This window comes from Sphaerodactylus townsendi, linkage group LG05 (genome assembly GCF_021028975.2).
Source record: "Sphaerodactylus townsendi isolate TG3544 linkage group LG05, MPM_Stown_v2.3, whole genome shotgun sequence".
Classification (NCBI taxonomy): Eukaryota; Metazoa; Chordata; class Lepidosauria; order Squamata; family Sphaerodactylidae; genus Sphaerodactylus; species Sphaerodactylus townsendi.
This window is the reverse complement of record NC_059429.1, coordinates 32,364,065-32,381,084: the sequence shown is the minus strand read 5'-3', so window position 1 is coordinate 32,381,084 and position 17,020 is coordinate 32,364,065. Positions and strand designations below refer to the sequence as shown.

General features: G+C 42.6%; 1 protein-coding gene across 2 annotated transcripts in view; it reads left to right on the top strand.

Moving 5' to 3' along the window:
• Nucleotides 1–17,020, top strand: part of DENND1B (DENN domain containing 1B) — a 228,878-nt gene that overhangs the window by 142,690 nt on the left and 69,168 nt on the right. The gene's annotated exons all lie outside the window — the stretch shown is intronic.

Here is a 17,020-nt window from a genome sequence, read left to right as displayed (position 1 = left end):
TCTAGTTGTTTGATTTAGGAGCTTAACAAGTTTAAGACTAAATCTAGTTTAGAGTAAATGTAAAATGATTCTGTATTCACCACAGCATTTAAAATGTTCTGTAGTCACAGGGATATACTTAAAATTAGCATAACTGTGTAATATGTGGAGATGTAGCAATTGCTTTTAATTATTCTTGGACATTCTTCATGGCACCCCCATAGAATAGAATATCTGTTTAATCTAACAAATCCTGACCCTCTTTGCCTTTAGAGAGAGATGCAGTATGTTGCTGTTTCAACAGATCTCCTGTTGATAGTTATCTGGACATGGCAGTTATGTATATGACTGATGTATGGGTGATTACCAGTTTATTCACTTTTTTATTCCACCATTCCTCCAAGGAGTTGAGGAAGAGGTGCAGAATCCTCCTTGCCATCCTACCTTCTTTTAACATCTCTGTGAGGTAGGTTAGCCTGAGAGGAGAGTAACTGACCCAAGGAAACCCTGTGTGATTTGTTGCTGAGTGGGGATTTTTAAAATATAATTTATTTATTTATTTTACAAAATATAACAGAGAATAGGAAAAAAGAGCACAGAAAAGAGAATAGTATGGATCTGCATTAATTATCAGTAATATTGAAGGAATTAAAAAATTAAGATAAGAAATAATTATATTTTGATATAAAAGTTGGCAAACCTTTTCGACAGTCTTATAACATGGTTTAGAATTGCTTATTAATCTTAGTAACTGTTACTGGTTTAAAAATATGCCTGTATTTATATGCATATATATTGAAATTATATTGGCTGACAGGATTAAATAACACTTTACATTTTATTATACTTGGAGAAGGATTCCCATTTTTCTCTAAATTCATGTATCGGTCTTCTATTTACAAAATTGGTTAGTTTTGCCCTATAGTAATACTTTCTTGTTTGGTCTCCCCAAATGTCTTGGAAGATGATATTTCCCATTTTCCAGGTAGAAGCATAAGTAGTTCTTGTTATTTAATACAAAAATAGTTCTTGATGCTTTTTTGGTAGATTTTTGGGTAAGATACCCAACAACCTGACTTTAGGGTCCATTTGATACTGAAACTTTAACATTTTTTGCATTTCTGTGCGAATTGGTATCCAGATTTTTTTTGTCTTTTTACGAGTCCACCACATATGAAAAAAGAGCCAAATGCTCTCTAAAATGTGAAGGCTCTTCTGGCCTTATATAATTATGTATACCAGTTTTCAAATTATATGTCTCTAATTTCATTATTTATTTTCTTGGACATTTGATCCAGTCTGTGATCCAGACCAGGCCAGCTGCCTGATAGTAGAGCTTAATACTAGGAATAGCGCTGGCTCCTCTTTTCTTTTCATCTTGTAATACTTTAAATCTTATTCTGGGTTTTTCTGTGATTACAGATGAATGCATTTAGGTGTGACTGCCAATCCCTTAGTGTTTTGTCTGGTATAAATATCGGTAACATTTGTAACTAAAAAATTAATTTTGGCAGAACATTCATTTTGATTGCTGCAATCTTCCCAACCCAATATAATTTTAATTTGGACCATTTTGATAAGTCTTCTTTTAGTTTTTTTCAAATGACTGAATAGTTATCTTTGAATAACATTTCATTATGTCCGGTTATATACAGTCGGGGGGGGGGGGCGCTGCGCCCCAGGCGTGTACCATTGGGGTCACGCGGGGGTGGAAAATTGCCTCCACACTCCTCCCCCTTCCCCCTTGCCCTCCCTTGACAGACCCGGCAGCCTGGAGCAGCCTGCTGTTGCGGCAGGAGCAGAAACCACAAAGCCCCCCTTCCCACTCCCACCCCCAAGGGAGACCTCTGCAGGAGTTGGGACTCGCAAGGTATCCTGGGAAATGTCGTTCCCACCAGGCTGCTTTTTCAGCCGGCTGAACTAAGGTAAGTGGGAGGAGAGGCACCAAAGGGGGCGGGGCCCAGGCACCTTTTTGCTCCAGGCGCCATCCCCCCCCAAATATCTCAAATAGATGTTATAATTTGTAATTTCGTGGTCCTTCTGTATTTCTTGTTCTGTGAGAGCATTTAAAATGATCTTTGCTTTAGTTCTATTAATTTTGTAGCCAGAAAAGGATCTGCATATATCAGTTAATTCCATCAAGGGTTTCAGTGATTGTTGGGGGTTCAAAATCATCAGTACTATATCATCTGCATAATATTTCAATTTAAATTCTTCATTGTCAACTTGAATTCCATTGATTTTGGAGTCATGTCTTATTGCCAATGCCATTGCTTCTACTACCAAATTAAACAACAACCGAGATAAAGGACATCCTTTTCGGGTGCCCTTTTCAATCTGTAATTCTACAGTAGGAAGACCATTTATTAAAACTCTTGCTGCTTGTTTGATATATATGCCCTGGATACAATTAGGGAACTTATATCCACATTTTATATATTCTAATGTTGTCAAAGACCTTTTCAGCATCTAAGAAGATAAATGTAGTTTAATTTTCTTTGACCTAGCACGCTCAAAAGCATTTATAAGAAATCATATATAATCCTTCATAAATCTTTTAGGGATGAAAGCAGTTTGGTCTTCATGGATTATTTTATCTTCTCAATCTGGTTTTCACAATTGCAGTGAAAAGTTTGTGATCAGCATTCATTAATGAAATGGGTCTGTATGATTGTAGTGTTTCTGAGTTGTTGCCTTCTTTATGAATTAGTGTTATGTGTGTGTCTTGCTGTGAAAGTGGTAATTTGTGCCTTTTGGGGGGGGCTCTCTGGTTGCATATGATAGCTCTTGAATCGATATGTTTTGGTTAAGTATTTCACAATGCTTTATGGTGCATCATAGTTTATTTACTGGTCATTGACCAGCAAGATCCAAAAGAATTAAAATCGTAAAATTTACAGATATTACAAATATACAGATTAAAACAGTTAACAAAATGCAGATAATAGGCCTCAGGAACTCAGAACATCAGCTCAAGATAATGAGTGGAAGGTCAGTCTAATAATAATTAATAATAAGGATTAGCTGGCAGAGCCAGTAGTGCTCTGTCGGGCCTTCCTGATTTTACTTGATATCCAGGCAAACTTGGCAACAGAATACGTTAGATTTTTATTGGTATCTGACAACAGTATTTTAACCTTTTCTTTCTTAGCCAAAGGAGAGTTTGTCTGGTCAAAGGACAGAAGCATCCAACGTATCTCATCATAGTATGAGCATTCAAATAATATATGTTCCGAGTTTTCAACACCTCCTATTTGGCAACTGCAAATTCTACCCTCAGTTGGTACTTTGTTATAAATCCCGTTGGTATAGTTGTATGAAAGGGCGTTGTAACGGAGTAGGCTGTAGGCTCTTCGATAGTTAACGTTAAACAAAGAAGTAAGATAAGGCATTATTGAAAGTTTATTCAGCATTATTTTACTGAAAATTGGGTGTTTAAGTTTATTCAGATCGTGTTGCCTCTCGACATCTATGATTCTAAGTTTAACAAGATCCCTAGCTCTATCATAATTCATGCTGGTAATTAGTTGTTGAAAGAGTCCACAATGTGATAGTTTCCGTAAAACTGCTCTAAGCCACGGGGGAACAAATATGTCAGACAGGACAAGTCTTGCAAGACCCCTCTGGCAATAGCATAGTCTGAGCCAATATAGTATAGAGAGTGTCCATAGTTTTGCTTGTACTGAAATTAGGCCAGTCTCTATACGCAATGCAGCGTTCGAAATATTGTTTGGGAGCTGTAAGATAGACCTCAAGAATTTTGACTGAGGATGCTCAAGATTGCAGAGGGAGCCGGTTATGGTGAGTGGTGTACCATATGATAGTTGCGCCAATGATTTGGCCTTAAATAATTTGATGGCAGCCGGAATATGATGCCCACCTCTGTTCCAGAAATAATTTCTTATAGTTCCAGAGCTTCTAGACGCATTTGCAACAGCATATTTGATATGAGCCGTTCTAAGTCCTGATGACTGAAATACTACACCCAGATATTTGTAGAGTGGAACCTGCTCCAATTTTTTCCCATTTAATTTCCATATATGGCATTTAGGTCTAGTAGCACAAACCATCACTTTGGTTTTTTCATAGTTAATTTCTAACTGGTTTTTCTGAGAATAGTCAGCAAGGATCCTTAGGGCTCTCCTTAGGCCAATGGGGGTTCTAGAGATAAGAGCTAGATCATCCGCATATAAAAGTAAAGAGATACTTTTGTCAACAATTTTGGGCGGATGGAGATCTGGGTTATTGAATAAGGCTACAATATCATTGATGTAAAAATTGAATAAGGAGGGGGCCAAAATACAACCCTGCTTGACCCCTCTGCTACTTTTGATTTCATTGGTTAGATAGCCTTGTGGGTTATATTTTACTTTAATGCTGGTATTCTGATAAAGTGCCCTGATTAGCATTAGTAACCGTTTATCTATATCGGTACTAAGCAATTTGTCCCAAAGTAAATCTCTTGAGATAGAATCAAAGGCGGATTTAAAATCCACAAAGGCAATATAAAGAGAGGTCTGGGGCTTTGATGTGTATTTAGCTATGAGATGGTCCATGATTACACAGTGATTCTGTGTTGAATATCCCTCTCTGAAGCCCCCTGTTCTTCTGCTAAATGGTTCCCTTGTTCCAGCCAGTCTCTCAGTTTCCAGCATAGATGTTTAGCATATAGCTTGCTGATAGTACTAAGTAGGCTGATGGGCCCATAACTCTCAGGGGTATTCCTATCACCCTTTTTATAGATAGGGACAGTTACAGCTATTTCCCAGCCCTTAGGAGTTTTCTCTCCTTGGCTGGTCCTAGACAAATCTGAAAGAGACTCTGACAGCTTTGTTGTGGAGCTTCTGTTAAATAATACAGATGTTGTGCTCTTGGAAAAAGTAGCAAAATTTCTTTTACATGTGACAGAACTTCCTAAGTAACTTCCAATGCTAGATACAGTTTCTCTGGCTGTGTTTTGAATGTATTCTTGATTTGTACTTCACAGATGTCTGGTAACGCTCTGGAACCTATTTTATATGCCTAATAAAGGTTGTTATTTTTGTTGCTGTTGTTGATAATTTAAGTTCCTTGAATATTTTTTATTTTGTGTATTTTTATGTTTTTTCTCCAGATCTTTTAACTGCTCAGTAATATTTTCTATCTTTTGACATTTATCTTTTTCTCTTTGGATGCTATGGCAATTAACCTTTCTCTCATACATGCTTTACTCGAATCCTGAATTATTTTGATTGACATATCCTCAGTTTTGTTAATTTTTAAAAAATTCATCTAAGTCTTCTTGACATTGGTTCACATCTTCTTCAACATCAGATTGTCATCCATTCTCCATCTTCTTTGTCCAATTCTGCTTGCCCTCAGTAAGAGTTAAAGTGAGTTGTGATCCGCAAAGATCTGTGGTAAGATAACAATTTTTTTAATATTTTTGATTAATGTCTTTGTGATCCAGCACTTGTCAATACTTGAATATGTTTGATGTTGATGTGAGAAATATGCATAGTCTCTCATTTTGGGATTATTGTTCAGCCATACATCTGTCGTGTTCAGTATGTCTACTTATCGAAACACTTCTTCTTTATTAGTTTAGTCGTGCCCTTACAGACTCATGGATGCTCTGTAAACCAGTCCCCTCCATGCTTCCCTGTTTGCCACAACTTCTTTCAATTGGTTGATGTTCATACCCATATCCCTCTTAATGGTTTCCAACCGACGAGTCATTGCCTACCCCTTTTCTGTTTGCCACTGACCATTCCAGGTAACATCTCTTTTTCCAGTGAGTTTGCCCTCATCACATGTCCGAAGTAGGTCAGCTTCTGTCTAGTGATCTTGCCCGCCAGGGACATCTCTGGGTTAATACACTCCAGGACAGCTTTGCTGGTGACTCTAGCTGTCCATGGGATTTGTATATCGAAACACATTCTTGGGTATACTACCTTTTTAAAGGTTTTTTGAATCTATCCATATTCGGATCTAATAGCGTCTTCACATATCTCCAATTAATATTCATTTATCCTCTTGGAAATCTAAAATGACTTTGAAAAGTTTCTCAATAATTTTTTCTCTTGAATTATTTGGCGCATATATGTTTATTAAAACACATGATTTACCATCAGGTACGTTTAGTTTTAATTGGATAAATCTTTCATCTGGATCTTTAAGTTCTTTGGCTACAGAGTTCTCTCTAGTTTTTAATATAAGTGCCATTGCCCTTTTTCTTAGTGTTTTGGAGCTATATATGCCCTGCCTAATTTCTCACTATTTAAAAAAATGTTCATGTTGAGCTTTGATGTGGGTTTCCTGAATACAGATGATATCAGCATTTTGCTTATATAGAGAATTGAATATTTTGTTTCTTTTTGAGAGAGAATTCAAACCATTAACATTAACCAAAAAGATCTTCATGATCAGTTATGTATGGGCAAATAAACACGGGTGTAGGATGGTAAAACCCCTGTTTTGGGGGGAACTTCACACAGATCTTACCCCTAAAACAAGTCTGCCTTGTGTTGTTTCCCATATACCGGGTTTCTTGAGAATTATGCTGTCAGCAAGTCTTTTCAAAAATTGCAGGTTGCAGCCACTCACGAGCGAATGGCTGGGCAGAAGGCGCTTTACTCACCTGCATTCCATTTTTAAAAATTGCTTCTTACATCTGCATAGCTATGGTCGTATAATGGTCGTATAGTGAGAAATCAGCAAGACAAAGGGTTCATTTGTGCATGCCCGCGTAGCTTCACATCTGTGGGAAGTAAATAAAAGAGATGCGTCTCTATGCGAAAGTGCAGCATCAACCTGGATTGTTTCTGTGGGTTCCAATCACTGCTTGCACAGATGCATGTAAACGTGAAAACAGGAAAATGGTTTACTTTATCCCGACTGCAATCTGTTATGCATTTGCTGTGTGGAAAGGGCTAAAGTTTGTCTTCTTTTTGACCTATTTGGTTCTCTTTGGAGTTAGATGTGGGATCTTTGAAAGGATCTGCACCCATGAGCTGTATTACCAAATGCTTGGCTTGTTATACAGTTCTGATTATTACTTCCCATGCACATGGAATTTTCCAGCAGTATTTAATTCTTTTATCCAGTAAAACCTGTCTTAAAAAATCAAATTCTCTTCTTTTCTTCAAAAGTGTACTCGGCAGGTGTTGGACGATTGACATCTCAGTCTTTTCCACTACAAGTGGTTAAGATCATTGCTTTTAAAGAATAGAGTCTCTAGTTTTCTAATGTGCAGATTTCACTATTATATCTCTTGGTACTTTGTTTTGAATTAGTTCTGTAAATTTGTCCAATATCAGGCAAGTTGTCTTCAACTGGAATATATTCTTGTAGAATCTCAGAGGGAAACCTTGTGTAATTCATGGTTGAGTGGCGATTTGAACCAACATCTCTCATCTCCTAAGACAACACTTCAATTGCCATACCACATTCGTTATCCTGTGTATGGGAATGATCCTTTTAATGTGAGCATGTAAACATTATTTTAGTATTTGTGGATTTTTATGCTGGTTAGCCACTATGACCTTGTTTTGATAGAGATAATTTAAATCTTGAAAATGAAATGAAAAAAGATAATTGTTTTAAATGTTATATACAATATTTTCAAACATATTCGGCAGGTATTATGTTTAATTATGATACGAGTTCCAGGAGGATTCAATAAAAGGTGGGATCAAAATCCCGGTAACAGGAATACACATCCAGCAACACACATTCAGCAATCTGGTTCTTCAGGTAAACACCTAGATTTAGACAGTTCAGATAAACTATTAAAAATAATTACTTTTTAAAAATCTTATTTTGAATTTTTATCAAGGAGAGTACGAACATGGTTTTCTAATTGTTAATCTAAAACAACTAGGCTCTTGAGAATTAGTGTGATTCACTTGAGACTGTGTTGAAAAATACAAAGAAAATTCATGATTTCAAAAATACCTGGATTGTTTTCCCATCACAGTTTGTGAAATGTTGGCGCTGTCTGGGTGGTCTGCTGATCTTGTACTATAAAATTAAATTTGGGCATTAATATAGATTAATATTCAGACATGAAAGAGGCTATTGTCATTCAATACATACTTTTTTGCCTAACTAACTTTATTGGGATAGCAATATATGAGGGCTTATTTCATTGCATGAAGCATCTGTTTTCCTGAAGCTCTATTAGCACTTTAACAGGATTAGACAATTCTATTTAGAGCTGCAAAATGACTTCATATGAGATTTCCCTCTGTCTGCCTTAGAGCAAAGACAAGCTTCTTTTCACACGAAAGCTGTAATTATTTTCCAATTAAATTTCATGTTCTGTATTTAAAAAAGTAATTATTTTAGGAAATGATGTTTTAGATGGAAACCTCTCTCAATAATAGTATGGATAAGCGATAAGCAGAAGAGTAAATATACATGTACCTGCAAGCGTACACATACACACACACACACATACATATCAACAGACAGATAAAATCTTATAGGACTTCCATTACATTGTCTTCTGCTTTATGTTCTCCATAGGCAAAATCTATGTTTGTAGAAATTACACAGCTTTCCTCTGTTATCACTTTTTTCTGGAAAGGTGAAGGTGCTAAAACAATGTGATTTTTAAAATATATTTTCTTATAATGAAAATTGCATATTTACTTTTTTATTCACTCTATTATTATTACTTTTATCCTATAAGGAAATTGCATGATGTCCCTCTATTCCCTGCTTCCCTTCCCCCTGGTTCTCTTAACAATAGCCATTTGAAGAGGGTTAGTGAAACCTACAGACTGGGAAAAAGTCACCAGTGAGCCACATGACAGAGTAGGGATTTGAATGTGGGTCTCCTAATCTTACTTTCTAATGGCTGTATCAGACTGGCTCTTGAAGTAGTGAGAAGTTATAGCTATTATAAGTGAATTATCTATGGAGTCAGCAGAATAATTCTGGACTTTATCAACTCTTTATCAGGATACACTATTAAGTTTATGACTAGTATTGCAATAGTGTGTGAAAAATGCTTTATTCTCCTCAAATTCCATATCAATAGTAGTTCTATTAAAGGCCTATTATGATTTTCAGTTATATGATAACGGAGATGGACATAATAAGGTCTGGTTTGAGTAAGATTTAAGATCAGGGCTGTAATGATTGTTACAATGAAAATATTCATTTATTTTGGTTGTGGTGGGTTTTCCGGGCTGTGTGGCCATGGTCTGGTGGATCTTGTTCCTAATGTTTCACCTGCATCTGTGGCTGACATCTTCAGATGTGTATCACAGAGGGAAGTCTGTTACACACTGTGTGAGAAGGGAATGTTTCAGTGGGGTATAAATTGTCATGTCCCCAGGTGAGGAACCAATCAGTAAGTGTTTGGGTGGAACTTGCTATGCAAAGATGTGGTTGATAGTATAGTATTGCAGGTGAAGTTTTTCAGTTTATTTATTTTGCCTTTCTCCCAGTAGAGCTCGAAGTGAAGTATAATATTATCATAAAAACCTAAATATAAACAGAACAGAAACAATAGCTATAAAAAAACATAAAGTGCACATCCCTATTACAATCAAAACAAACTGTAAGAATAGCTTTCACATTAATTTCATCTAAATAACTCCATCTTACACACCCTTCTAGAAAGCAACAACAACGGTACTTTTTTGACATTGTCTGGAAGTCCCGTCCCACCAAGTGGGGGCCATCCCTGAAAAAGTTCCACAACAGGTAGTCACTCTCACCTACCTAGAGAGTAAACTATTAGACAAGCCTTGTAATTGTAAGGATGGCAGTTCTGCCTGGTTCTCTCCCAGCCAGCTGGCCTTGACGGAATGCCTCCTGCCGGGCGGCGGGCCAGATTCGGCAGCAACAACCTTGGTGGACGGCTTATCTTGCTGTCCAGGATGAGCATTCCGTTCCCATGAGATGGGCCTGGATGGCCCAGGGAGGGGGGAGGGTTCGGGTACGTTATAACCTGTAGTTTGGGCGGGAGGTCTCATTCCTGTCATGTCGTGTGTGTGTGCTTTCTAAGATGTCTGAATAAACGGTCTTATATTGAAAAGCCTTTTATTTCTGCTCTTTGGAATTCCTTACATTATGACAGGAATCACTTTTTAATCTTTACTGTTACATCGAAGTGGATCTCTGGTGTTTCGACATGCAGAGGTTAGATGCAGCTTGACCATGTGGAAGGCACGATGGCCCCCATAGAGGGCTTCGAGGGCCTTCCCTTCCAAATTCTGAGGATCTAGGAGATGGGGGGAGATGGCCCGATTCTCTCTGGTGACTCTCTCCAGACCTAGAGACAAGTACAAGTTTGCCCTTGTTTCATTGGGATGGAACAAGGTGGGTCTGATGCAGATGGAGATGCATGAAGCGTTTGAGGGTGCATTATCCATGGATGCGAGAGCCTGTCAACCGGTTCGTTAGAACCCTCCGACTGGCTTGAGTGGATTACCTGGAAACCCCAAATGCAACAAGTCCCTGAGGAACTGGGACTGACAACCATCCATGCTGACCCCCAAGAATCCATGAACAGATTCCTAGACAAAGTACTTTGATGATATTCCCAAAAAAGGAGCAGCTTGAGTGGCACAGTACCGGGAAGCGTCCCAAGACCTCTGGCTGAGGCTGGAACAATGGTATGGTCCCGGATCGATGATCGGGAGAGGGTTCCATTCTAAAACTGCAGCTCCAGAGCCAGGAGCAAGTGAACGGATGGAAGAGCTCCGTGGAGCGGTCGGAGGAATCGAAAGAAGTCCGTCTGAGGTGGAGCCTAATCCCAACCCTGACCCGTTTCCAATGCCTTCGAAGGAAAGTTGGGACGATGAAGTGGCCCTGCTGCGTGAAGCCAAACTTGCCTGGGAGCGCGAACGCGAACTCTGGGAAGAGGAGCGCGAAAACCTGCAACGGGACCGTGAGAAGCAACGCGCAGAAATCCAAATAGAGTTGGATCGTGAAAGAGAAGCGTTGCGTCGACAATTCCAGCAGAATCTGACAGTCCATGACAAAGTACTGGAAAATGGATTTACTCGAAATGGAAAATGGATCACTCGAAAATGGATTTACAACGCCAGCGAGAAGGCATCAGGGCCATCCAAACACAGCATGAACTGACTACAGCCATACAACGAGATGAACGAGCTAAATTGGATCATGAAAGGGCGGCCTTGCATGCGCACCAGGACGCCTTAACACGCAAGGAAAGAGAGTTGGCCGACCTAGAACAGGATTTGCGAAGACAGCGGGCTACATTGACAAGGGCTCCGATGAGGCAGCCTCCTCGAGGCGCCTACAGTTCCCCTCCTCGCCGGTGTACGGTACCGAGGTCGATTTCGGACCCCAATTCAGGAAACCTCAAGCCACACCCGGTTCCATCCAGCCCCGCCACCTTACCCCTTGCAGCAACCAGGCCACCTACAGCAACATCCTCAACACGCGCCTTCTCCCGAGCTGTTGAGAGAGGATTACAGACCGCCCATCCCAGCTTCGTTTTGGTGGGACTGCTTGAAACTTCCCTACTTCATCCTACAACTTCGATGCCCATATGCAGAATATGATGACCTATATCGTTCTGAGCATTAGAAAGTCCGAGACTTATCGGATCAGTGCTGGATGGCATAAGCGGCTGAATGGTTCGTTACTCTCTACGAATTACAGGCTGGCGACACTTTCGCACAGTGGGGGGAGGTTCACTCCCAGGCGTTAAGCCTTAGTTTCCAAGATCCTGATGCAGAAAACATTGCTATCACGTTACAGTAAAAACCATCCAGCAAAGGTATTAACCCTTTCTTTACGCTGAATTATGCCCGGGAATTTCGTGCGGCAGCCAGTAAACTTCCCTCCCGGACTGGCGGGAACGCATGAAATGTGAGTATTATTTTTTGAAGGCATGGACATCCAGAAGCTGCGTGAGGCGGTTATCCTCATCCAGTTCCGCGGACAGTAGCTGAATGGATCGAACTGGGATCACAAATTAAACGCTGCCCGTCTTCGCGGCGGCGCCCAGCATCGCAGATGGCCGTCCGTGCCCAAAACCAGCCACAACACCAACACCAAGCACTTTCGCAAAATCAACTCCTACCGTCGCCTTAACTGAAACCCACGTCGGGCGATAACGTCGTCGCCAGCAGGATTGTGCCTTTACCTCGCGAGGGGCCCTGGCCACCTGGCTGCTAACTGTCCGAAGAAGCAAAAACCCCAAACTCCGACTACACGCACCGTGGCAGCCAAGCCCCCACGTAAACGTCAGGTCCCGCCATGCGCCTCCAGGGGTCATCTAAAGCGGCTATCGAGGAAGATTTAGGGGGAGGGCGAGGAGATGTAAGCGCTCTGCCTGTCAGCAGCACCGAGGACATCCCAACCCTACTCAGATCTCACGGTGAGTGAAGGCAGTGCTCCCATTACCATTTTGACGCGCTAGCCAACCCAAGGCTAAACATACGCGCATTCTGGCCTCCGCACTTGTGGACTCGGGCTGTTCCCACTGTCTCATGAGACCACAAGTGGCCGACGAACTCGGTTTAGACCGAGTCCCCTTGGTGAAACCCATTCCCTTCACCCAAATGGATGGTAGCCCTCTAGGCGGTGAAGGTCCGGCACGTTTTAAAACCCAGCCAGTATATCTCCATTGTGCCGACCACTCTATTGTATTAGGCATGCCTTGGTTGCTCCTACACGAACCAACCATCATATGGAAAGAACGAATCCTCCAATTCACGGATCCTCCCTGTGGAGATCACATGAACGGGGGGGGAAAGCCCACCTCTCGCTGAGAACGAGCTCATGGGTCCTACAGCTTTAAATGTATTGTCTGCCCCTGTTCCTGCGGAAATCCCGCAGGCGTATCGAGACTTGTCCAGAGTGTTTCAAGAACAGGAGTGCGACCAATTGCCCCCCCCATAGGGATACTGACTGCAAAATTTTTTTACTGCAACCCGGAGCTCCAGTTACCCAAAGGTAGAATCTATCGCATAGAGTCCCCACTGAGGAGGAGAGAAGGAGCTCCGCGCTTTCTTAGATAAAAACTTGGCTTACAGCGGATTCATGCGAAGAGCCACAAAACATACCACATGCTGCCCCTGTTCTATTTGTTAAGAAGAAGGATGGTTCGTTAAGACTTTGTACTGATTCTACCGCGGATTGAATGCTGTGTCCGTATCAACAAGTATCAACTTTAGCCGCAATTAAAGACCTCTTGGATGCATTGGGCAAAGGGCGAGGTCTTCCACAAATTGGACTTAAGAGAGGCTTATTACAGAGTCCGTATTACTTGCGGAAGGCTGTGAACACTTGACAGCTTTTAATACAAAGTTTGGACCAATATGAATATTTAATCAATGCCATTGGTGGATTTAGCTGGAGCCCAGGAGCCTTCATGGCCCGCTTATCAGCGAAGTTTTACACAAGATCTGTTATGCATACAAAGGGTGGTCATTATGCCTTTAGATGATGTTTTTTTAATTTACTCTACAAAACATTTTGAAGAGCATGAGAAACTGAAGTGCGAGAAGTCTTACAGCGCATACTACTAGATAACTCCCTCTTTGTCAAGTTGTCCAAAATGTTGTTTCCCATCGGCTCCTCCATAGACTATCTGGGAATTATCGAATCTCTCATGAGGGTTTGGAAATGGACCCAGCAAAAAAATAGCCGCCGTATTAATTGAATGGCCTGCCCCCCACCAACAGGAAGGAACTGCACGATCGCTTCCTAGGCTTTGCCAATTTCTATCGATGACTTTATTCCCGGATTTGCTGAGATTGCCTTACCCGCTCACTGATCTCCCTCACGACACCAAAAGGCAAAGACTCGCAGGCTTCTAAACCCGGAGCTCCCCTTCTACTCTGGTCTCAAGAATGCCAGTCAGCATTCCAGCAGCTAAAAACAGCTTTACTACAGAACCAATTTTAAGACACCCAGACCCAGATCTTCCTTTCATGGAGTGCATGTGGATGCTTAGGATAAAAGCTAGGCGCTGCCCTCTTACAGAAAAATAAAGATAACAAATTAGTACCCGTGTTAGCTTACTTATCCAAAAAGTTTTCTGAGAGCTGAACTGTGGCATTTGGTGACTGTGGGGGGATAAGGAGACGCGACTTATCAAAGCTGCGTGAGTGTTTAAGCCATTGGCTAGAAGGAGCCAAACACCCTTTCCAGGTTTGGTCAGATCACAAAAATCTGGCTGCCCTGTCCACACCGCTCAAAATGTCTGCAAAACAATTGCGTTGGGCCGATTTTTTCTCCAGGTTCTCTTTCACAGTCCATTTCTTCCCTGGTAAATGCAACAAACTGGCTGATGCGCTGTCTCGCCTCCCCAGGGGGGTAGCATCGCTACGAGATATCCCGCGCACCGTTCTCTCTCCCTCCCAGCTGGGATTAGCCGTCACCCGATCGCAAACTACGGCGGCTCCTCCTCCTCCGACCATCCCTAACATCGTCTCCCCCTTCATCCAGGGATTCAAGGAGGCGGGACTCCACGAACTGTCGGCGGAGGAAGGAGATTCACAACTGCGTTTGGAGGGTGGTGTTTGGAAACGGGGAGGGTGTTGGTACGTCCCTCCTCCTCTCCGGAGGCAGGTTCTCGAAATATGTCATGATGCCCGTCAGGCTGGGCATTTCGGATTTTTGAAAACGTTGCATTTGGCCCGCCGACAGTTCTGGTGGCGCTCCATGCGCAAAGACATTGAAACGTATATCAAAGGGTGTTGTTCGTCTGCAATCGCGGAAGCCAAATTCGATACTGGGAAAGCCGCATGGGTTATTAAAGCCCCTACCCGTTGCATCTCGACCCTGGCAGGTCATTTCCATGGATTTTATAACCGATTTGCCGGAAAGCCACGGGAACACTGTTTTATGGGTGGTAGTGGATCTTTTTTCTAAACAAGCGCATTTTATTCCTTGCACCACCATCCCGTCGGCACCTAAACTGGCCCGGTTGTTTATCCAACATGTCTATAAGCCTACACTCCTCCCGACAAAGGTGGTATCCGACCCATGACCCCAATTCATATCTAAGTTTTGGAAGGCGTTCCTGGAGCTGTTGCAGGGAACCACCCAGCCGGTCGCATGCGCCCCTCTACCACGTTCAAAGTGACGGCCAATCAGAAGCGGGACGAACAGAGCGTTGGAACGAGTATTTCTACGTTGTTATACTAACTATCATCAGGACAATTGAAGTGCGATTTACTCCCTTTTGCAGAGTATCGATATAACAATGCCATTCATAGTAGCACGCAAAAGACCCGTTGGAGATTGTTTCTGGCGGTCTTTTCCACCCGTTGCCCCAGCTGCCTGCAGAGGAATTGCTACTGCAGCCTCCGGAATTCAAACAATGGATTTCTTAAGCTAGGCGAGGGTTGGAAAACAGTGCAGTCTACAACTTACAGCAGAGCCCAAGAATCACAAAAGGTGCTGCCCGAAGGCGGACAAAGCGTCGGCTCAGACTTCCCTTTGCGCCTGGTCGGGGCATGGGTCTACTTGTCCACTAAAAACCTTAGAGGCGTGCACAAATATATTCAAAACTTGGCAAGAGAGATTTGTGGGCCCTTTTAGGATTACAAAGGTGATCAATGATGTTACTGCTCGTTTTGGAACTGCCTAACTTTCGTTAAGTAACATTCACCCTGTCTTTCATTCCACGCTTGCTCAAAGGAGGCTCCCGTTTCAGATGCCTGGCTTGCGACCCTCGGAGACCACCCCCATCAGATTATAATTGATGGCCACAAAGCACTATGAAATAGATGCTATTCTGGACTCCCGTTTCTCCCGCTTATTAAGTCACCTGACAATATCTAGTTTCATGGGTTGGCTATCCCTCTGGCCATAATCAATGGGTATACACAGAAAATATTGATGCCCCCTCCCTCATTTCTTCTTTTCACAAAGCCTTTCCTAATAAGCCAGGGGGGGAGGTTTTCTTGGGGGAAGCAGAGTGTAAGGATGGCAGTTCTGCCTGGATTCTCTCCCAGCTTCCAGCTGGCCTTGACGGAATGCCTCCTGCGGTGAACTGAGGGCCAGATTCGGCAGCAGCAGCAGCAATGGTGAATGACTTATCTTGCTGTCCAGGATGAGCATTCTGTTCCCATGAGATGGGCCTCGGTTGGCCCAGCGAGGGAGGAGGGATTCCGGAGTACGTTATAACCTGTAGTTTGGGCGGGAGGTCTCATTCCTGTCATGTCGTGTGTGTGTGCTTTCTAAGATGTCTGAATAAACGGTCTTATATTCAAAAGCCTTTTATTTCTGCTCTTTGGAATTCCTTACAGTAATTCTAATTCAGCAGTCAAATCTCTCTTAACTCAACAATGCTGCTTATGATGCAAACTCTGGTTCTCATAGAACAGGGGTTGGCAACCTGCGGCTCCCGAGCCACATGAGGCTCTTTCATCCTTGCACTACGGCTCTGCTGCTGCCTCCCCACCGCCTCCACTCCCCCACTGCCACCATCGCCGCCCTGCTCTTCTTCAGCTGATGCTTATGGAACTCCTGGCTGCCCTTCCCACCAAGTTGTCCCTGCAGCAGCGCGGCGGGCAGGAAGAGGTCCCGCTCACCCGCCTCCGCCTTCCTTGTGCTGCCTCCCCCACCTCTTCCGCCCTTCTCCGTGCGCATTGCTACAGGTGATGCTCATTGATCTCCTGGCTGCCCTTCCCACCAAGTTGTCCCTGCAGCCACGCGGTGGGCGGGAGGAGATCCTAGAGAACATTTTCAGGTGGCAAGAGGGTTTTGGGTTTTGGGGGTGGGGAATTGCAAGATATACTTGAGACAGAAGTTCCAATGCCTTTTGGTTTGGAAAGCAGTCAGTGAGTAGGGCGGGCGCCACAGGCACGTTTTCAAAACAAGCCCAATTCATTCGAAACACGCAAGAAACGCGCCAGGCTACAGCGGGCTCTTTCAAGCCCCCATTTCTTGACTGGAGCTGGAGCGCTGATTGGCTGCAATCTGGATCTCTGCTCCTTTAGCAGCAGCAAAAGTTGGTATCTGTATCCCCCCAGCGGGAATAAAAAGACAGAAACAGATGTAAGGAGAAGGTGAGATTTGTTGTTTGAATTAGGAAAAAGAACTTTTCGGTAGTAAT